This window comes from Bufo gargarizans, chromosome 4, assembly GCF_014858855.1.
Source record: "Bufo gargarizans isolate SCDJY-AF-19 chromosome 4, ASM1485885v1, whole genome shotgun sequence".
NCBI lineage: Eukaryota > Metazoa > Chordata > Amphibia > Anura > Bufonidae > Bufo > Bufo gargarizans.
The window spans coordinates 11137531-11154899 of NC_058083.1; the positions used below are offsets into that span (position 1 = coordinate 11137531).

At 44.1% G+C, this 17369-nt stretch overlaps 1 long non-coding RNA gene across 1 annotated transcript in view; it reads right to left on the reverse strand.

Moving 5' to 3' along the window:
* The window catches only part of LOC122935671, a 365107-nt gene extending 348199 nt beyond the window's left edge, over positions 1-16908 (reverse strand). Inside the window, exon 1 of the long non-coding RNA XR_006388813.1 lies at positions 16670-16908. This is a non-coding gene — a long non-coding RNA (uncharacterized LOC122935671). The remainder of the gene's footprint in view (positions 1-16669) is intronic.
* Positions 16909-17369: the final 461 nt, after the last annotated feature.

Here is a 17369-nt window from a genome sequence, read left to right on the forward strand (position 1 = left end):
AACCGTATCAGAATTTATAGGGATCTAATACTTTTGCAATGAGCTTCAAAATTTGACATTTTCGAAAACGTTATACACTGCTCTTTTCCATGGTTACGACCACCCTACAATCCAACAGTGGTGGCCGTGCTTGCACACTCTCTCTCTGGTGGCCGGGACCGTTGGAGCTCACATAGGCTGGTGCTTTTTTCTATATTGTGCAAGCACGGCTACCACTGATGGATTGCAGGGTGGTCGTAGCGCCTGGAAACAAGCAGTGTATAATGTGATGGAAAAATAAATCCAGCCAGCAAAGGAGGCAATACGGACAATCACAATACATTAGTAAGTGCCTTGTATTAACTTTCTCTACATGATAAATGCAATTTGCTGAAGTGAGAAACCCCTTTAAGGTATTAAAGGGGTACTCCCATCTCAGACAATGGGGCCTATTGCTAGGATATGCCCCATTGTGTGATAGGGGCAGGTCTCACCTCTGGGACCGGCACCTAGAGAACTGAGCGAGGAAGATGGTGGTCGGAGGAGCCCGGGTTTTCAGGGGTCTGGCCACCACCAAGCGCTCTCCCCGAAGTAGTGAATTGGAGCGTACAACAATTGCTTGGCCTCTGCTTTCATTAATTTCTATGGCTATTTTCAGGTGCCCCAAAAAAATTAATGGAGGGCGGCTACCCATACGCAGTTCTCAGTGTAGCGATATGCCCCCATTGCCTGAGATGGGAAAACCCCTTTAAGGCATTATACAGGCTACATAGATCACGTTTTCGAAATGTCAAATTTTGAAGCACATTGCAAAAGTATTAGATCCTTACAAATACCAATATGGTTTGCATGAGGATCTGTATCCAGTATGGTCTAAATCAGGCATGTCCAAACTGCGGCCCTCCAGCTGTTGCAAAACTACAACTCCCAGCATGCCTGGATAGCTTACAGCTATTAGGGCATGCTGGGAGTTGTAGTTTTGCAACAGCTGGAGGGCCGCAGTTTGGACATGCCTGGTCTAAATGATAAAAGAGAAGTGCTATCAGTGCTCAGGTGGCTCAGAAGACCCAAAGACTCCTTCTGACACCAGTATTACAAATAGTACAGGAAATCAAGTTTTTTTTGCGTTGAGGCCTAGGATCTAAAAGTTAAACCTCTACTATAATGATTCAGATATAGCCACCATTACTTTGACTGGCTTAACGCATCAACACAACCAAAACTCATGAAAAATAATACAACAAATTGCATAAAAATGACCATCCTGGCCCGGGTGGTGTGAAATTAATGCTGATCACATCTAAGACGACAGCTCAACATGGAAGACCCTTTGAAGCTCAAGCTTCTCCTAATGAGGAGCTTTGTAGATACTCAACCATACATATTTCAATGGTCTTCTGAATTGTTGACTCTATGGCTGGTTACTCCTCTCGAGACCATGACATGTCATCGAGAAACCATATGATACATCAGACAGGTGACTGAAAGCTGATGATGGAACCATATGACAATTTCATGGCGACTGAACCCAGACCTATTTCCCTTAATTGCGTTGCTTTCTGAAGGTCTTTGATGACCATCAAGACCCTATAGAGGATGAATCACATCCCATTATAAAATGGCACCACTATCGCGGAGGTGACAGGGTGATGCATGCTTACACTATGTCTTTGTATACAGGTAAACTGTTTTATTGACTAAGTCCCCGGGTTAAACATTGTACCAGCGTCCTCACAACTCAACCATAGTCGGTTTGAGATCAATTCTGCCGCCTTCGTCAATAAGACCATAAATAATAATAGGGTTTGCTTCCAAGAAGAAAGATTATACTCTCCTTGTGCTTATATACCTGATAAATTGAGCGGAAAAGCTAATACTTGTGCCGGTAATACAGCAGAGGGCAGAGTATCGGGACGAACGAGGCCTAACAATAGGCTTCGAAGACAACAATCCGAGAGCGTTTGTAGGCTGGAAGGAGCGGCTCTGCTAAAATAATAAAGTGCGGTAAATTGTACACGGAAAAACACATAAATCACAACAGCTTGAGTCTAATAGTCCGATACAAGAGAGCTTATTATTTGAAGGTAAAAAAAAAAGGTCACTTAGAAGACCCTGTGGTGCCATCTGTGGAAACGTCTCGCAATGAAGAAGCATCAGCAACTTCATGCAAAGAAACTATTAGATCATCGGCTCTGTATAAAATAATGGAGGTCAAGCCAAAGATGATCGAAATAGTCTACATATCAAAACGAACATCATTACAGACGGCTGGAAAACTTCCATTTGAAAAGAAATGATAGGAAAAGCTATTAAGAATACGGACTGGATAGAATTATTGTTATTTGAAGGTTTCAAGGGAGAACACATGCTAAGCCCCCGCTCCTGTAATAATTTACTTCTTCTCAAGAGCTTGACGACGAAACAAAGAAAAAGCCAAGATTAAAATCAAATCAACTCCAAATGGAAGCACTACGGCACAAAGATAAAATAACAATTATTTAGAGCAATAGATGTCCCCACCATAATGTGTACAAAGCACTGCGGCTTACAGAGGATACTACAGAGCCGCTACTTGATGTCCATCTGTTCTTAAAGAATCTTCCATTGGCTTAGTGTGACTGTAAACACTGTGGCCCCTACAGTCATACCCCTGTATACAGCACTGGGGCAAGGCTCAGTTCCGAGGAGAGATGACTAAGAAAAAATCAATATACTCTCCCTCTTCATAAATCCTCAAAGCCCATCCTAGAGCAGATGATGACTATAGTTCTACAGAATTTGACTTATTTTCTTGGATGACAGTCACATAGGGCCCCTTGTCTACCCAACCACAGACAGACAAATGTAGAGTATATTTAGTACCTTTTCAGATTACACTAATGGCTTACACAGAATCTGTAGGCTGGGAGAAGCGCCCACTGTAGTTTGGTGCCCCCTTGTTTATAAAGCCTGCAATGCTGGTGAAGAAGGACAACCCTAGAGGAGAAACCTCACCCATGAGGAAAGGAGAAGGAAACAATATTGTCTAAGCACACCACCCGGATGGTTGCTCCAAAGATGAAAATGTTATGTTTAGATAATGTGAGGTTGTACATTTTTACAGTCAAGAGCTTGACAACTAAACAAAGAAAAGCCAAGATTAAAATCAAATCAACACTAAATGAAAGCACAACGGCATATAGATAAAAATAACAATTATTTCAAGCAATAGACATCCCCACTGTAAAAAGCACAGAGGCTCAGCACTCTTGCCTACAGAAGCATAACTTCTGCAATTTTCCACTGTGCCCCCTGCAGTTACTCCCTGTAAACAACACTTGAGGCAGGAATTAGTGCAAAAAAGTAGGGCTCTAAGTAAAAATCAAAATATGACCCCTCTTCACAACTCTTCAAAGCCCACCCTAGAGCAGGCGATGACTATACTGCTACAGAATCTGTCTAGTTTTCTTGGATGATAGACTCACATTGGGCCCCTCGTCTAACCAACCATAGCTTGACGAATGTAAAGTATTCTTTCCTGTTCAGATCACACCAATGGCTTTCTGGGAAAAGCTCCCATTGTGGTTTGATGTCCAATGTTTATTAAACTTGCAATGGCTGTCGACAGGGACAACTCTGGAAGAATAACCCCGCCCATGAGGAACGGAGTTGGAGAAAATATTGTATGAGCATCCCTCTGGGACAGCTACTCCAATTATATAAATGCTATGTTTATACAAGTTAAGGTTATACATTTTTCTGGTATAGTTTTGGTATCAGTTGCTCACAGGTTTTAAGATATCTCCTGTGTTTTTTATCAAAATAGCTAAAATTCTGTCCTGGTCACGTGATGGACGCAAAGGTGCACGTCTCGTTAAAGTTACAGCACAGTTATCAGAGCTGCGTCTTGTAATGAGCTGTGTGTGTCCTTCACATGTCCATGGACACTGTAAAAACAATAAAGGTTACTACTGAATGACAGCATGCAGAGATCTTGAAAACTGTAATGATGCAAATTGAAAGAATCTAGAACTTTTGTAAAGAATTACCAATACATTTGCTGAAATTGCAAAAAAAAACTTTTAGCTTTATTAAATTATTCCCATATCCAAGCAATTTCTTTGCTGTCAGTGAATGAAAACACTGCTGTTTCCCTTCAGAGGTGGCAAACCCATTTATCCCTAGGCGTGCAGCAGCTGAGAAGTAGCTACAACAGTATCCAGCCTAGACCATGTACAGGGCTAGCTATGCATAGGTTTACTGCCTACTACAAGTGTGTTCTCATTCACTGACAGCAAACACATCTTGAAATGGTAAAGAATTAAAACACAAAGTATATTAGAAAGCTGTAGAAAGCCTTATTTATATACAGATTAGGCTGTATTAACATAAAACTGTACAGTCCCTTTAAGCAGTCCTCTAAAAACTTTATAAAACTTCTCCATCCTCTTTCCGTACGGCAGAGTTGGAGCCCTCCCATAGTCCCGTCTTGGTTCATGTCTTCTTCCAGATGAATGACTGTATTTATTTTACACTCCAGAAGTGTCCCGGAGCTTACAGGCAGGACTAATTATAAACGCAATTAACAAGTGGGGAAAAAAAAGAAAAGAAAAAAGATTCTACTTTGTTTCGGTCGTCTTACATCCGGGCACAGATGAATTCTCGTAATTACTCCAAAAGCTCCGAGTGATCTGTATTCTGTGCCTGGCACACCAGCGCCGCCGAGTACTACCTAGTGGGTTACTTTATCCTGGGAAATTGGAAGTGGCAGAAACTTTTTTTTTTAATTAAACCGTACAATGAAAGCTTCCCATAAGGATGCATTGTCTCACAAGTCCATTAAGTTGGAAGGAATAACTCCCAGCATATCCTGATAGCCAGGAGCTGTTAGGGGATTCTGGGAGTTGTAGTTTTGCAACAGCTGGAGAGTCATGGGTTGGAGACAGCGACATTGCACTGTAAAATGACTAAAAATTTGACAATAACTGAGCCTAATAATAGGTGCCAGGTTATCAAACGTCCTCTAAACTATTGGAAAGTTCAATAAAACCTGTACTAACTCACAATCTGCTGCCATCAATGTGTTGGAGGGCTCTCTAAAATATATTCACAACCCCTATATCAATATCAGACCTCAGACCAGACTCCTAAATTAATATCAAACCCCAGACTAGGCGAGTATTAATATCAAACCTCCAGATCAGACCCCAGTCTGGGGTCTAATATTAATGTAGGAGTTCAGTCTGGGGTCTGATATTGATACAATGGGTCTGAATATATTTGGGGACTCTGGTCTGGGGTCTGATATTAATATAGGGGTCTTGTCTAGGGATTGATATAATGGGTCTGAATATATTTGGGGATTCTGGTCTGGGGTCTGATATTAATATAGTGGTCCGGTCTGGGGTCTGATATTGATATAATGGGTCTAAATATATTTCGGGATTCTGGTCTGGGATCTGATATTAATATAGGGGTCTGGTCTGGGGTCTGATATTAATATAATGGGTCTGAATATATTTTGGGCTTCTGGTCTGGGGTTTGATATTAATATACCGGTCTGGTGTCTGATATTAATATAATGGGTCTGAATATATTTGGGGATTCTTGTCTGGGGTCTGATATTAATATAGGGATCTGGTCTGGGGTCTGATATTTATACAATGGGTCTGAATATATTTGGGGATTCTGGTCTGGGGTCTAATAATATAGGGGTCTGGTCTGGGGATTGATATGATGGGTCTGAATATATCTGGGGATTCTGGTCTGGGGTCTGATATTAATATAGGGGTCTGCTCTGGGGTCTGATATTAATATAATGGGTCTAAATATATTTGGGGATTCTGCTCTGGGGTCTGATATTAATATAGCGGTCTGGTCTGGGTCCGATATTAATATAACGGGTCTGAATATATTTGGGGATTCTGGTCTGGGGTCTGATATTAATATAGGGGTCTGGTCTGGGGTCTGATATTGATACAATGGGTCTGAATATATTTGGGTATTCTGGTCTGGGGTCTGATAACTATATAGATGTCTGGTATGGGATCAGAATATATTTAGCCATAGCTTTTAATATAAGACACACCCTTAAAAACGTGACTCTCTCAGGTTAATATCTCTAACGGTGGCTCTGATCCTGGAAGAAAGCAGCCATGGATTTCCAATCAACTCTCGTAAGAACCTCTCTATAAGAAACTGTGTGGATCCCTACAATTTATTACATACTTGATATATATTGTACATGTTCAATAGAAGACAAACGCATGTCAGAACGTTACGCTGACTCTCAGGAACCCATGACCACCAGGGAGACGCTGTACGGTCCCTTTAATGAGGCCCACAGAGGCAGCTGTCTCAGGTAGCAAGTCTCAAGAGGGCGGCAAAATGAAGGAAATTACCAGACAACCCTGAACCGCTTACAGCAGAAAGTGAACGCACTGTACGCTCCGGTCCGGGAGGCCCGCACACTCAACTCCTGCTTTTAGATGAGTCTACGGTGTGTTTTTCATCGACATTGCTATGGATGTAGCAGAGCTGTCAGATGTAGTAACGCTGGGTTTGTTTTTGGCAGCATCTCCTGTGGATATCATGGTATCTGTTGATTTACACAGAACTGCATTAACTGTGTCATCACCAAGGACAAGTAAGGCAGACCTAAACAGCACAACGCATTCAGCTCTGCTACGCCTTTATACATTAAATAGATGTTTGTATGAGGCTGGCATCATAGGATACTTTCACACTTGCGGCAGAGGATTTCGGCAGGCAGTTCCGTCGCCGGGATCGGCAATCCGGACGCAAACTGATGCATTTGTCAGACAGATCCGGATGCATTGCAATACCGGATCCGTCTTTTCGGTTGTCCCCTGGAAAAACGAATCCGTTATTTATTTATTTCTCTCATTTTTAAAGGTCTGCGCATGCGCAGACCGCAAAACCAGATCCGTTTTGCCGTAACACTTGGAGCCGGATCCGACATTAATGCAGTTCAATGGAAATTAGTGCCGGATCCGGGCAAGTGTTTAGGATTTTTGGCCGGAGAGAAAAGTGCAGCATGCTGCGGTATTTTCTCCGGCCGAAAAAACGTAAGAGGGACTGAACTGAAGACATCCTGATGCATCCTGAACGGATTGCTCTCCATTCAGAATGCAGTAGGATAAAACTGATCAGTTCTTTTCCGGATTTGAGCCCCTAGGACGGAACTCTATGCCGGAAAACAATATGCAGCAATCATCCATACGTTAGCTTTCCCGCAGCTGCACCAGTCAGGTCGTCTTTCCCCATGTGTGACTGTATACGAATGTGAAATAACCAACACCGAAAAAAAAGCGATATGCAAATTAAATTAAGGGGATTGCTATTAATTTACTGTATTCCTGAGTCAAGTGAAGCAGAACACATCTGCAAAACACTGTACACAGAACCACTGATTTAGGAATGTATAATTAGCATTGTGGCATAAACATGACAGATACTAAGAGCGCTGTTTGAATACTTCTGCCGCTCATGTACACTCTCAAATTAAAGAAATGTCTGGGGACAAATAAACACTGCCAGCGAGCCATGCTGCCGAGAGACTGGGGGATACAGCACGCTGCATGGCAGGCAGGGCAGGAGGGACACGGAATCATATGGGGCACAAAACACAAGTCACAGAAGAGAAAACAATAGGAAAGAGGAAGGTAAATACATAATAACGTGTCTGTAGGCCCTGCGGAGCTGGAGCTGCGAGGGGGACCAAGGAGACTACGTGACTTGTCTAATCACTACTTGAAACATGTAGATACATCAAGATCAACCGTCCTCAATCAGACCACACAGGTAAGGCTACTTTCACACTGGCGTTTGGTGCGGATCCATCGTGGATCTGCACAGTCGGATCAGTTCAGATAATTCAACCGCATGCATCCGTTCAGAGCGGATCCGGTTGTATTATCTGTAACATTGCCAAGACGGATCCGTCTTGAACACCACTGAAAGTCAATGGAGGACGGATCCGTTTTCTATTGTGCCAGATTGTTTCATAGAAAACAGATCCGTCCCCATTCACTTATTGCCAGGACGGATCCGTTTGGCTCAGTTTTGTCAGACGGACACCAAAACGCTGCGAGCAGCCTCCAGAGCGGAATGGAGACGGAACGGAGGCAAACTGATGCATTCTGAGCGGATACTTTTCCATTCAGAATGCATTAGGGCAAAACTGATCCGTCTTGGACCGCTTGTGAGAGCCCTGAACGGATCTCACTAACAGGAAAGCCAAAACGCCAGTGTGAAAGTAGGCTTAATACAATCAGGTGTCTTCTTTCCAAGCTGAACAAGACAGATTTTGAAGCCTCTTATTATATCAGACATCTTCCATCCCACTTAGGCTACATTCACACGACCGTATGTGTTTAGCAGTCCTGCAAATTGCGGATCCACAAAAGAAACGGATGATGTCCATATGGCATCCGTTTTTTTTGCGGATCCATTGTAACAATGCCTATCCTTGTCCGCAAAATGGACCAGAATAGGACATGTTCTAGTTTTTTTGTGGGGTTACAGAATGGACATATGGATGTGGATACCACACGGTGTGTTGTCTGCATTTTTTGCTGACCCATTGAAATAAATGGGTCTGCATCCTATCCGCAAAAAAACCTGAACAGATACGGAAACAAAATACGTTTGTGTGAATGTAGCCTTAATCTGGTCCCCCGCCTCTCACCCCTTTCTAGCTCTCCTATATAATTTTTAGTACGTGGAGCACAAAGCTGAATCCCATATTCAAGATAGATGTGTAGATAGATAGATAGATAGATAGATAGATAGATAGATAGGAGATAGATATGGAGAATAATGAATGTGTAGATACATAGGTGATGATAGATAGACAGATAGACAGACAGACAGACAGACAGACAGATAGACAGACAGACAGACAGACAGAGCTAGAAGGAAGGAGAACTAGAACTAGATGACAAAGAGGAACAACAGAGAAATAGGAAAAATGGAGTAAAGAAATGGAAAGTAATAAAACAGAAGTGAGAGACGGAAAAAGGAAAGGTGTAAGGAAAGAAAGATGGGAAAAAAAGGTATGATATGGAAGAAAGAGGGAAAGAAAAGAGAAAGGATAAAGAAACAAAATATGTACAATAAAAGAAATGAATAAAGGGATAGAAGGAAAGGGAGGGAAGGAAGAAAACAAGGAATGAATGAAAGAAAGAAAGAAAGAAAGAAAGAAAGAAAGAAAGAAAGAAAGAAAGAAAGAAAGAGAACAGGAGTGACAAAGTAAATGTTGCAAAGAACAGAAATAATAAAAGGGGAAGAAATTATTGGAAGAAGAAGTATATAAAGAAGAAGGGAAACAAAAATATGTAAAATAAAAAAGGATGATTTAAAATACAAAACAAATTAACGTACGGAAGCAATATGGAAAGAAGAAGAATAGAAACTGAAAAGGAACGACAGAGAAATAGGGAAATTGAGCAGAGAAAAGGAATATAACGAAACAGAGGAGAAGAGATGGAAAGAGGAAATGTACATAAATAAGGAAGGAAGCAAGAAAAGAAGGTATATGGAAGAAAGAAGGAAAGAGAAAGGATAAAAAAAGATGTATACAATGGAAAAAGGAATAGAGGGATAGATGGAAAGATGGATGAATGGATGGTTGAGTAGAAGAGGGACCGAAAAAAAGAAGGGGGAAGGGGAATAGAAAGGGAAGGGGAAAACCATAAAAAGAAAAAAAAATGCAAACAAACTGGTAATAATGAAGACGAAAAAAAGAAAAGAAGAGAAAACAAGAAAGTGTGGAAACAATGAAGGAAGAAAAATAAAAAAGGAAGGAAAGATAAAGTTAAAAAAGGAAGACATTTAGATAAATAGCTAGAATGATAAACAGGAGATATATACATGAATACAATAATAGAAGATATTGATTTGACTCTCTTAGGCTACTTTCACACTAGCGTTCGGGCGGATCCGTTCTGAACGGATCCGCTCATAATAATGCAGACGGAGGCTCCGTTCAGTACGGATCCGTCTGCATTATTTTTAGCATAGAACAGCTAAGTGTGAAAATAGCCTAGTACGGATCCGTCCAGACTTTCAATGTAAAGTCAATGGGGGACGGATCCGCTTGAAGATTGAGCCACATTGTGGCATCTTCAAACGGATCCGTCCCCATTGACTTACATTGAAAGTCTGGACGGATCCGCACGGATCCGCACGCCTCCGCACGGCCAGGCGGACACCCGAACGCTGCAAGCAGCGTTCAGCTGTCCGCCTGTCCGTGCGGAGGCGAGCGGAGCGGAGGCTGAACGCCGCCAGACTGATGCAGTCTGAGCGGATCCGCTCCATTCAGACTGCATCAGGGCTGGACGGCTGCATTCGGGTCCGCTCGTGAGCTCCTTCAAACGGAGCTCACGAGCGGACCAGCGAACGCTAGTGTGAAAGCAGCCTTATATAACGCTGACATATCCCACAGCGCTTTACAGACATCATCATCAGTCACAATCTAAGCTCCCTATCAGTATGTCTTTGGAGTGTGGGAGGAAACCGGAGAACCTGGAGGAAACCCACCACAAACACGGGGAGAACATACAAGCTCCATGGAGATGTTGTCCTTGGTCGGCTTTGAACCTACTGTAGGAACCCTGTGCTAACCACTGAGCCACCGTGCAGCCATAGATAGATAGATAGATAGATAGATAGGATAAATATGAGATAGATCAGGGATGCTCAACTTGCCACCCTCCAGCTGTTGCAAAACTACAACTCCCAGCATGCCCTAAACACATTACAGTAATACAACAAACCACGCAGCTGGTGTCATGATAATGCTGTCTATATCTGTAGATATAGAGAGAGACAGACAGACAGAGATAGATATATAGATACATAGATATATATGAGATAGAGAGATAGATAGATTTCAGATGGATAGATAGATATTAGATAGATAGATAGATATATATGAGATAGATAGATAGATATGAGATAGATAGATAGATAGATAGATAGATATCAGATAGATAGATAGATAGATAGATAGATAGGAGATAAATGATAGATAGATAGATAGGAGATAAATGATAGATAGGAGATAGATAGAGAGATAGATAGATATCAGATAGATAGATAGATATGAGATAGATAGATAGATAGATAGATAGATAGATAGGAGATAAATGATAGATAGATGCAATTTCCCATTTTCAGATCCATATTCACATTCATCTCACCAACACGTTCAGTAGTGACCTACTCCTGCACTATATATAAGACATTAAAGTGAGACAAGCAGATACATGATGTTTTTTCTTAGAAGGCATGAAGTAAATCCAGCTCATGGCTACAAACCTCAGGACAAGGTTGTGAACCGTCCACTAGATGCTGGAGAGTCTGTAAACAGAATAGATATTCTCACCGTGTCTGAGATCTTCATTCAGGCCGGCGGATCTTGTCATTGTGATCCCTCATGTTGTGGTCACAGTGACGGCTCTAATACGCTTATATCACTATGGTTATCTATAGACAGATATCACTGATGAGGTTTATGATTATCATCATAAGTTTGTGATTTATTTTGGGATAAGTTGTCCAGAAAAAAAACTATAATCAGGATGGCACCAAGATCCAAGCCAGCTAATGAAGGTCACCCAGAAACTCTACTACGGGGACAGGACCTTCTAAGACATGAGAGCTAGGTATTCTGAAGAGACAGAGAAAACCCAGTTTCGGAAATACCATTACTCAAAAGCAACGGGTGGTTAAGGAGTAATGTGCTTTCCTTGGAAATACTTTGATTCTTGTGGTTTTAGGAAAACCACAACTATTAAAAAGTGCTAGCTGTAATATTTTAGCTTAACCTCCCCTCAAACTAAAATCGACCTGGAAAAGAAATCTCCAACCGACGGCTCTCCAGCTACTGCAGAACTACAACTTCCAGCATGTTCCGATAGCGCCTGGAATTCTAGTTACACAACAGCTGGAGAGCCCCAGATAACAGACCACTGACCTAGAGTTTACGGCCCATCCATATGGAGGCACATATATAGAAATTACCGGCAGCAATGCAGATATTGGTCATTCCAAAATGTAGAAACCATAACCTCTGCTGGACACTTTAGGAGAAGACAACGCTAAATGGAAACAGTTCTTCTTGGTATAGTTGAAAGATAAGAAGAAGAGGACCACCAGTAAGAACATGGAAGGAGACATCAATCACAGGAACCATGATCGTGACATTGAAAAGCCTGAAGACCCAAAGATACAAGAGGACATTCTGGAGACAAATTGGTTATATTGTCATCAGAAGCAGGAGGTGCCCAAGTGATGAAAACAAACAGGAAAATCTAAACGTCGTGGTGATAGACAGATATTATTAAAGGGACTCAATTAAGAAAAAGGGTCACACGTGATTGTAAGGCTACTTTCACACTGGCGTTTGGTGCGGATCCGTCATGGATCTGCACAGACAGATCCGTTCAGATAATACAACAGATAATACAACCGCATGCATCCGTTCAGAACGGATCCGTTTGTATTATCTGTAACATGGCCAAGACGGATCCGTCATGAACACCATTAAAAGTCAATGGAGGACGGATCCATTTTCTATGGTGCCAGATTGTGTCAAAGAAAACGGATCCGTCCCCATTGACTTACATTGTGTGCCAGGACGGATCCGTTTGGCTCAGTTTCGTCAGACGGACACCAAAACGCTGCAAGCAGCCTCCAGAGCGGAATGGAGACGGAACTGATGCATTCTGAGCGGATCCTTATCCATTCAGAATGCATTAGGGCAAAACTGATCCGCTTTGGACCGCTTGTGAGAGCCCTGAACGGATCTCACAAATGGAAAGCCAAAACGCCAGTGTGAAAGTAGCCTAAGATGTTATAACTACCAAAACTTATAGAAAAAGCTCTTGGCTGAACAAAGACAAGAGACAAATATGGACATCTTAGAACCTCTCGGAGATCTTGAAGAATGTAGTAAATGACAAGAAAAACAAACAAGACTTCTTTTCCACTTGAAGATCAAGCACTCAGACTGAAGCTTTATCTTACACAATCTGGATTCATTATGAGAAGAACAAGCAAGAGTAAAATACAGCAAAGATCCATAGAGTAGAAGACAAGCAATCCCAATATAAATGGGGATGGAGAAGCCTGACCCCCCCCCCCCAAAAAAAAAAGATGGAAGTTGGAGAAACACTGATCATATATTCAATAGGGGTAAAACCCAACTTGAGGGCATCTAATAAGGTTTAGTTCACTGTGGGCTTCAAAAAGTTTGACAAAATTTAATACAACCAAGCCTTAAAAAAGACTCAAGTTCTAATAAAAAGAAATTGTCCTATAATGTCCCTGAACTCTACCATGACCCAAGACATCTCAAGTAACCTTTGGTAACCTATTTCATACATCTTCGTAGAAGCTAATCCAATGTAAAAATGACAGTACAGGAGAAAATTGTATCAAAGTCTTCATCTTATAGCCTTCTGCTAGTCAGGGTCTGCTTGATATCAGGGGACAGTAGAATAAATAATACCGATAATGTCCAAGCTTGAGTTTAATGTCCTCAGGCTTTTGAGGAATTCTAAAAATGACAACTCTAGGTGAGGGCAATTCACTGATCCATATGGTTCCTTACAGTTCTAGCCTCACTGTCCAAACATTCACAGAGCTCACATAGGGTTAATACCATATTTTCAAGGTCATAATATTCTTTTTGGCTAATACTATTAAAACTAGGTAGACATTAACTCTAGAAGGGCTAGTAGCAATGCAAGGTAAGTAACTGTGATGTTAATAGGAGGGTACGAGAAGACAATAAGCGAGTAGTGTCCAAGAAATGTCAATTACAGGAATCTGTATGTTAAATTCTGGGATGGCATGGATGGATGTGCCCAAGTAAGGAGGCAAAGCATACGGATCCTAGGTGGGCAGTAATGTGTGCAGTGCCATAGTAGAAAGAAGGCTGGTAAATAGTTAACCCTAAAAACCAAGGTCTGGGTTAATACGTGGAAGGCACGATATATAGTACCAAAGAAGAGATAATATGAGGATGGCAAGATATACAGTACCAAGGTTTGGGTCAACACTAGAAAGGTAAGGTACACAGTGCCCACTGAGAGTTCATACCAGGATAGCAAGATATGTGGTACAAGGTTTTAGTCAATACTAGGATAGAATGGTATACAGTGCCCGAGAGTTCATACTAGGAAGGCAAGATATACAGTACCAAGGTTTGGGTCCATACTAGGATGGCATGGTACACAGTGCCCACCGAGAGTTCATACTAGGAAGGCAAGATATACAGTACCAAGGTTTGGGTCCATACTAGGATGGCATGGTATACAGTGCCCACCGAGAGTTCATACTAGGAAGACAAGATATGTAGTACCAAGGTTTGGGTCAATACTAGGATGACAAGGTTTCTAGTGCCCAGAAAGAGACAGAACTGGAGTGGCAAGGGCAGTGCACACAGGGTTAATTCTACATTGAAAAAATTAATAACTAACATCAAGGTGTGAATTTTCCAGCCAGGTGGCGCGGCGTGCAGGACACTTGGGGGACTAATATCCCTATGGCATGGTATGGTATAATATACCTAGAAGGGTTAATATTAGGATGCCTAGGTAGCGACCAGGTAAATGACATATTGCTACCAACAGTGGTACAACAACTACCATCATTGTCAGCTGAAATAACAGCTTAGAGAACTTCATGGTGGGGAGCCCTTGCAAAGTTCAAGCATGAAGCTGCCGCCGCTCTACGTGGAGACCCAGACGTTCCATTCCTCCCCGGTGCCAATCACCTGCAGGGCACAAAACACCAGTGCTGCAGCCAGGCAGCTCTCCGTGACTTGATGCGCAGCTTGGCGTTCCAGCAGGAGGCACCGAGAACACTCCCAGGATAACACATAATAACAAAGCTGCTGTCCCAGGCCGCACCGCCTGTGCCCCCCTCCCTGTGAGCGTGCGTGCGTGTGTGTGCAGCGCTCCCCGGGGGCACCAGGAGCACAGTGCGGTCACCGAGACTCTTAATGACACATTCCACATGGGCGCAGACAAGCCAGCACAACGTGGGGTTTATGAATGAGGGGTGGGTTTCGAATAACAAGAAGACGGATAAAAACACAAGATCGGGTTGCCGTCAGTCTGCCAAGCCCTCGCTGTACGTCTGAGATAGCGGTGTCATCGAATAGTTAACCCGCTTCAGTGCCAAAGCCGTCAGCAAATCTGGTAGATGACATTTACACATGGAGCTTCAGTCTGGTACTGACTATGTATGGCATCGTGTGGGCACAATAGCTGGGCACACGTTAGGGTTAATATCAGGATTGTAAATGTCTGCGTATACCCTTATAGCATGCCAGCTTCACATAAATGATGTATGGCCACCGAGCGTGGGCGCACAGACAACTGCTCTCTAGTAGGTTCCTCATGCACATCTGTGGGCACTACACGCTACTTGTATGGATCATACACGGGTGCCCATTGCCAACTTTTGTTCAGTAAGGTTAACACAATGTGTGCAGTGGGGGGGAGGGGGGGTAATAACAACATGGCAAACTGTGTAGTGCCTAAAGTGGGGCATTATTAGGATGGCATGGTGAGCAGTGCCTGAGTAAGGCTCATACCCGATGGCAGTGCCCAAGTACAGTTTATACCCGATGGCATGATGAGCAGTACCCAGGTACAGTTTATACCCAATGGCATGATGAGCAGTGCCCATGTACACTTCATTTCAGATGGCATAGTGAGCAGTGCCCATGTACACTTCATATCAGATGGCATAGTGAGCAGTGCCCAAGTACAGTTTATACCTGATGTAATTAAGAGCAGTGCCCATGTACACTTCATACCTGATGGCAATGCCCATGTACAGTTCTAATCCGATGGCATAGTGAGCAGTGCCCAGTTACAGTTCATACCCGATGGCATAGTGAGCAGTGCCTAGTTACAGTTCATACCCAATGGCATAGTGAGCAGTGCCCATGTACAGTTCATATCTAATAGCAAGTGCAAGATACAAAGCGGCTGTAACACTGGAGTGGCAGATTCTGTGCTGCCAATGACAACTTGTTGGCATTGGGAACAGTGTCTAAAGCCAGGGTGACAAGTTAAGTATCAGGTTAGTTAATACTAGGTTGGCATCATCAGAAGGGTCTGGAGCAAGGTTCCTACTAGGATGCGTGGTGCCCAAGAAGTTACAAGAATAGTTTGCCAAGGTACTTAGTGCCAAGGATGGGTAGCGCCAAAGGCAGGTTAACATTAGAAGGACAATAGTTCCAAGCTGGGTACATGCAGAAGGAGGAGCGGGCTGACAGTATGGTACCACAGACTGTAGGGTACCCAGGTGGGTACAATATCAGGCTGGCAAGGTGCACAGTGCCCACATGGCAGGATGCCAAGATGTGTACTGGGCAAGCATGGTTGAGGCTGGTGCGCAGAGCCCCTGCCTGGTACCATGGCTGGCATCTCCTCTCCTCCCTCAGGAAGTTTTTTTCCTCCTCTCTCTCCTTTATAACCTTACCTCCCTCCCTCCTTCTTCTTTCTTGGCTGGCACGGCGCAGGCGCACAGGATGGTTATTAACATGCACTTAATAATACACCGGAGGATGTAAGAGGCACAGCGCCCGCCGGGGAGCAGGTGCCCGCAGGGAGCGCCCGCCGGGTGACCCCCGCCTTCAGCACCACAGCTGTGGACAGCCCCTTACCTGCGCGGCGCGGGCAGCTCCTGTCCTTGTCCTCCGCTCCCTCCAGTGCACGGACCGGGCTGCAGTGTCCAGACTTCGTGCGCGCTGCCGGGGAGGCTCCTAGTGGGTGCCCAGCCAGTGCCAGGAAGGGTGGTGCCAGGCGGAGTGCCCGGGGCAGCGGGAGCAGGCTCGCGGTCTAGGCAGGGCACAGAGCTGAGGCTGCTGCAGGATCCGGACCATGCTCCCTTCTGGCTCCCTGCTTCTCCGAGGCTGTGTCTACTTGCTGGATGGGGGCGGGGTCAGGAGCGTCACGGCCGGGAGGGGACTCCAGTCACACGGGGGGCGGGCGAGCGCCGCTAGACACATGCCGGGCCCGCCGTCTGCTGCCCGGGCTCCGGAGCTGTCAGCAGTACACATGCCGGGCTCCGGAGCTGTCAGCAGTACACATGCCGGGCTCCGGAGCTGTCAGCAGTACACATGCCGGGCTCCGGAGCTGTCAGCTGTACACATGCCGGGCTCCGGAGCTGTCAGCTGTACACATGCCGGGCTCCGGAGCTGTCAGCTGTACACATGCCGGGCTCGGGAGCTGTCAGCTGTACACATGCCGGGCTCCGGAGCTGTCAGCTGTACACATGCCGGGCCCGCCATCTGCTGCCCGGGCTCCGGAGCTGTCAGCAGTACACATGCCGGGCTCCGGAGCTGTCAGCAGTACACATGCCGG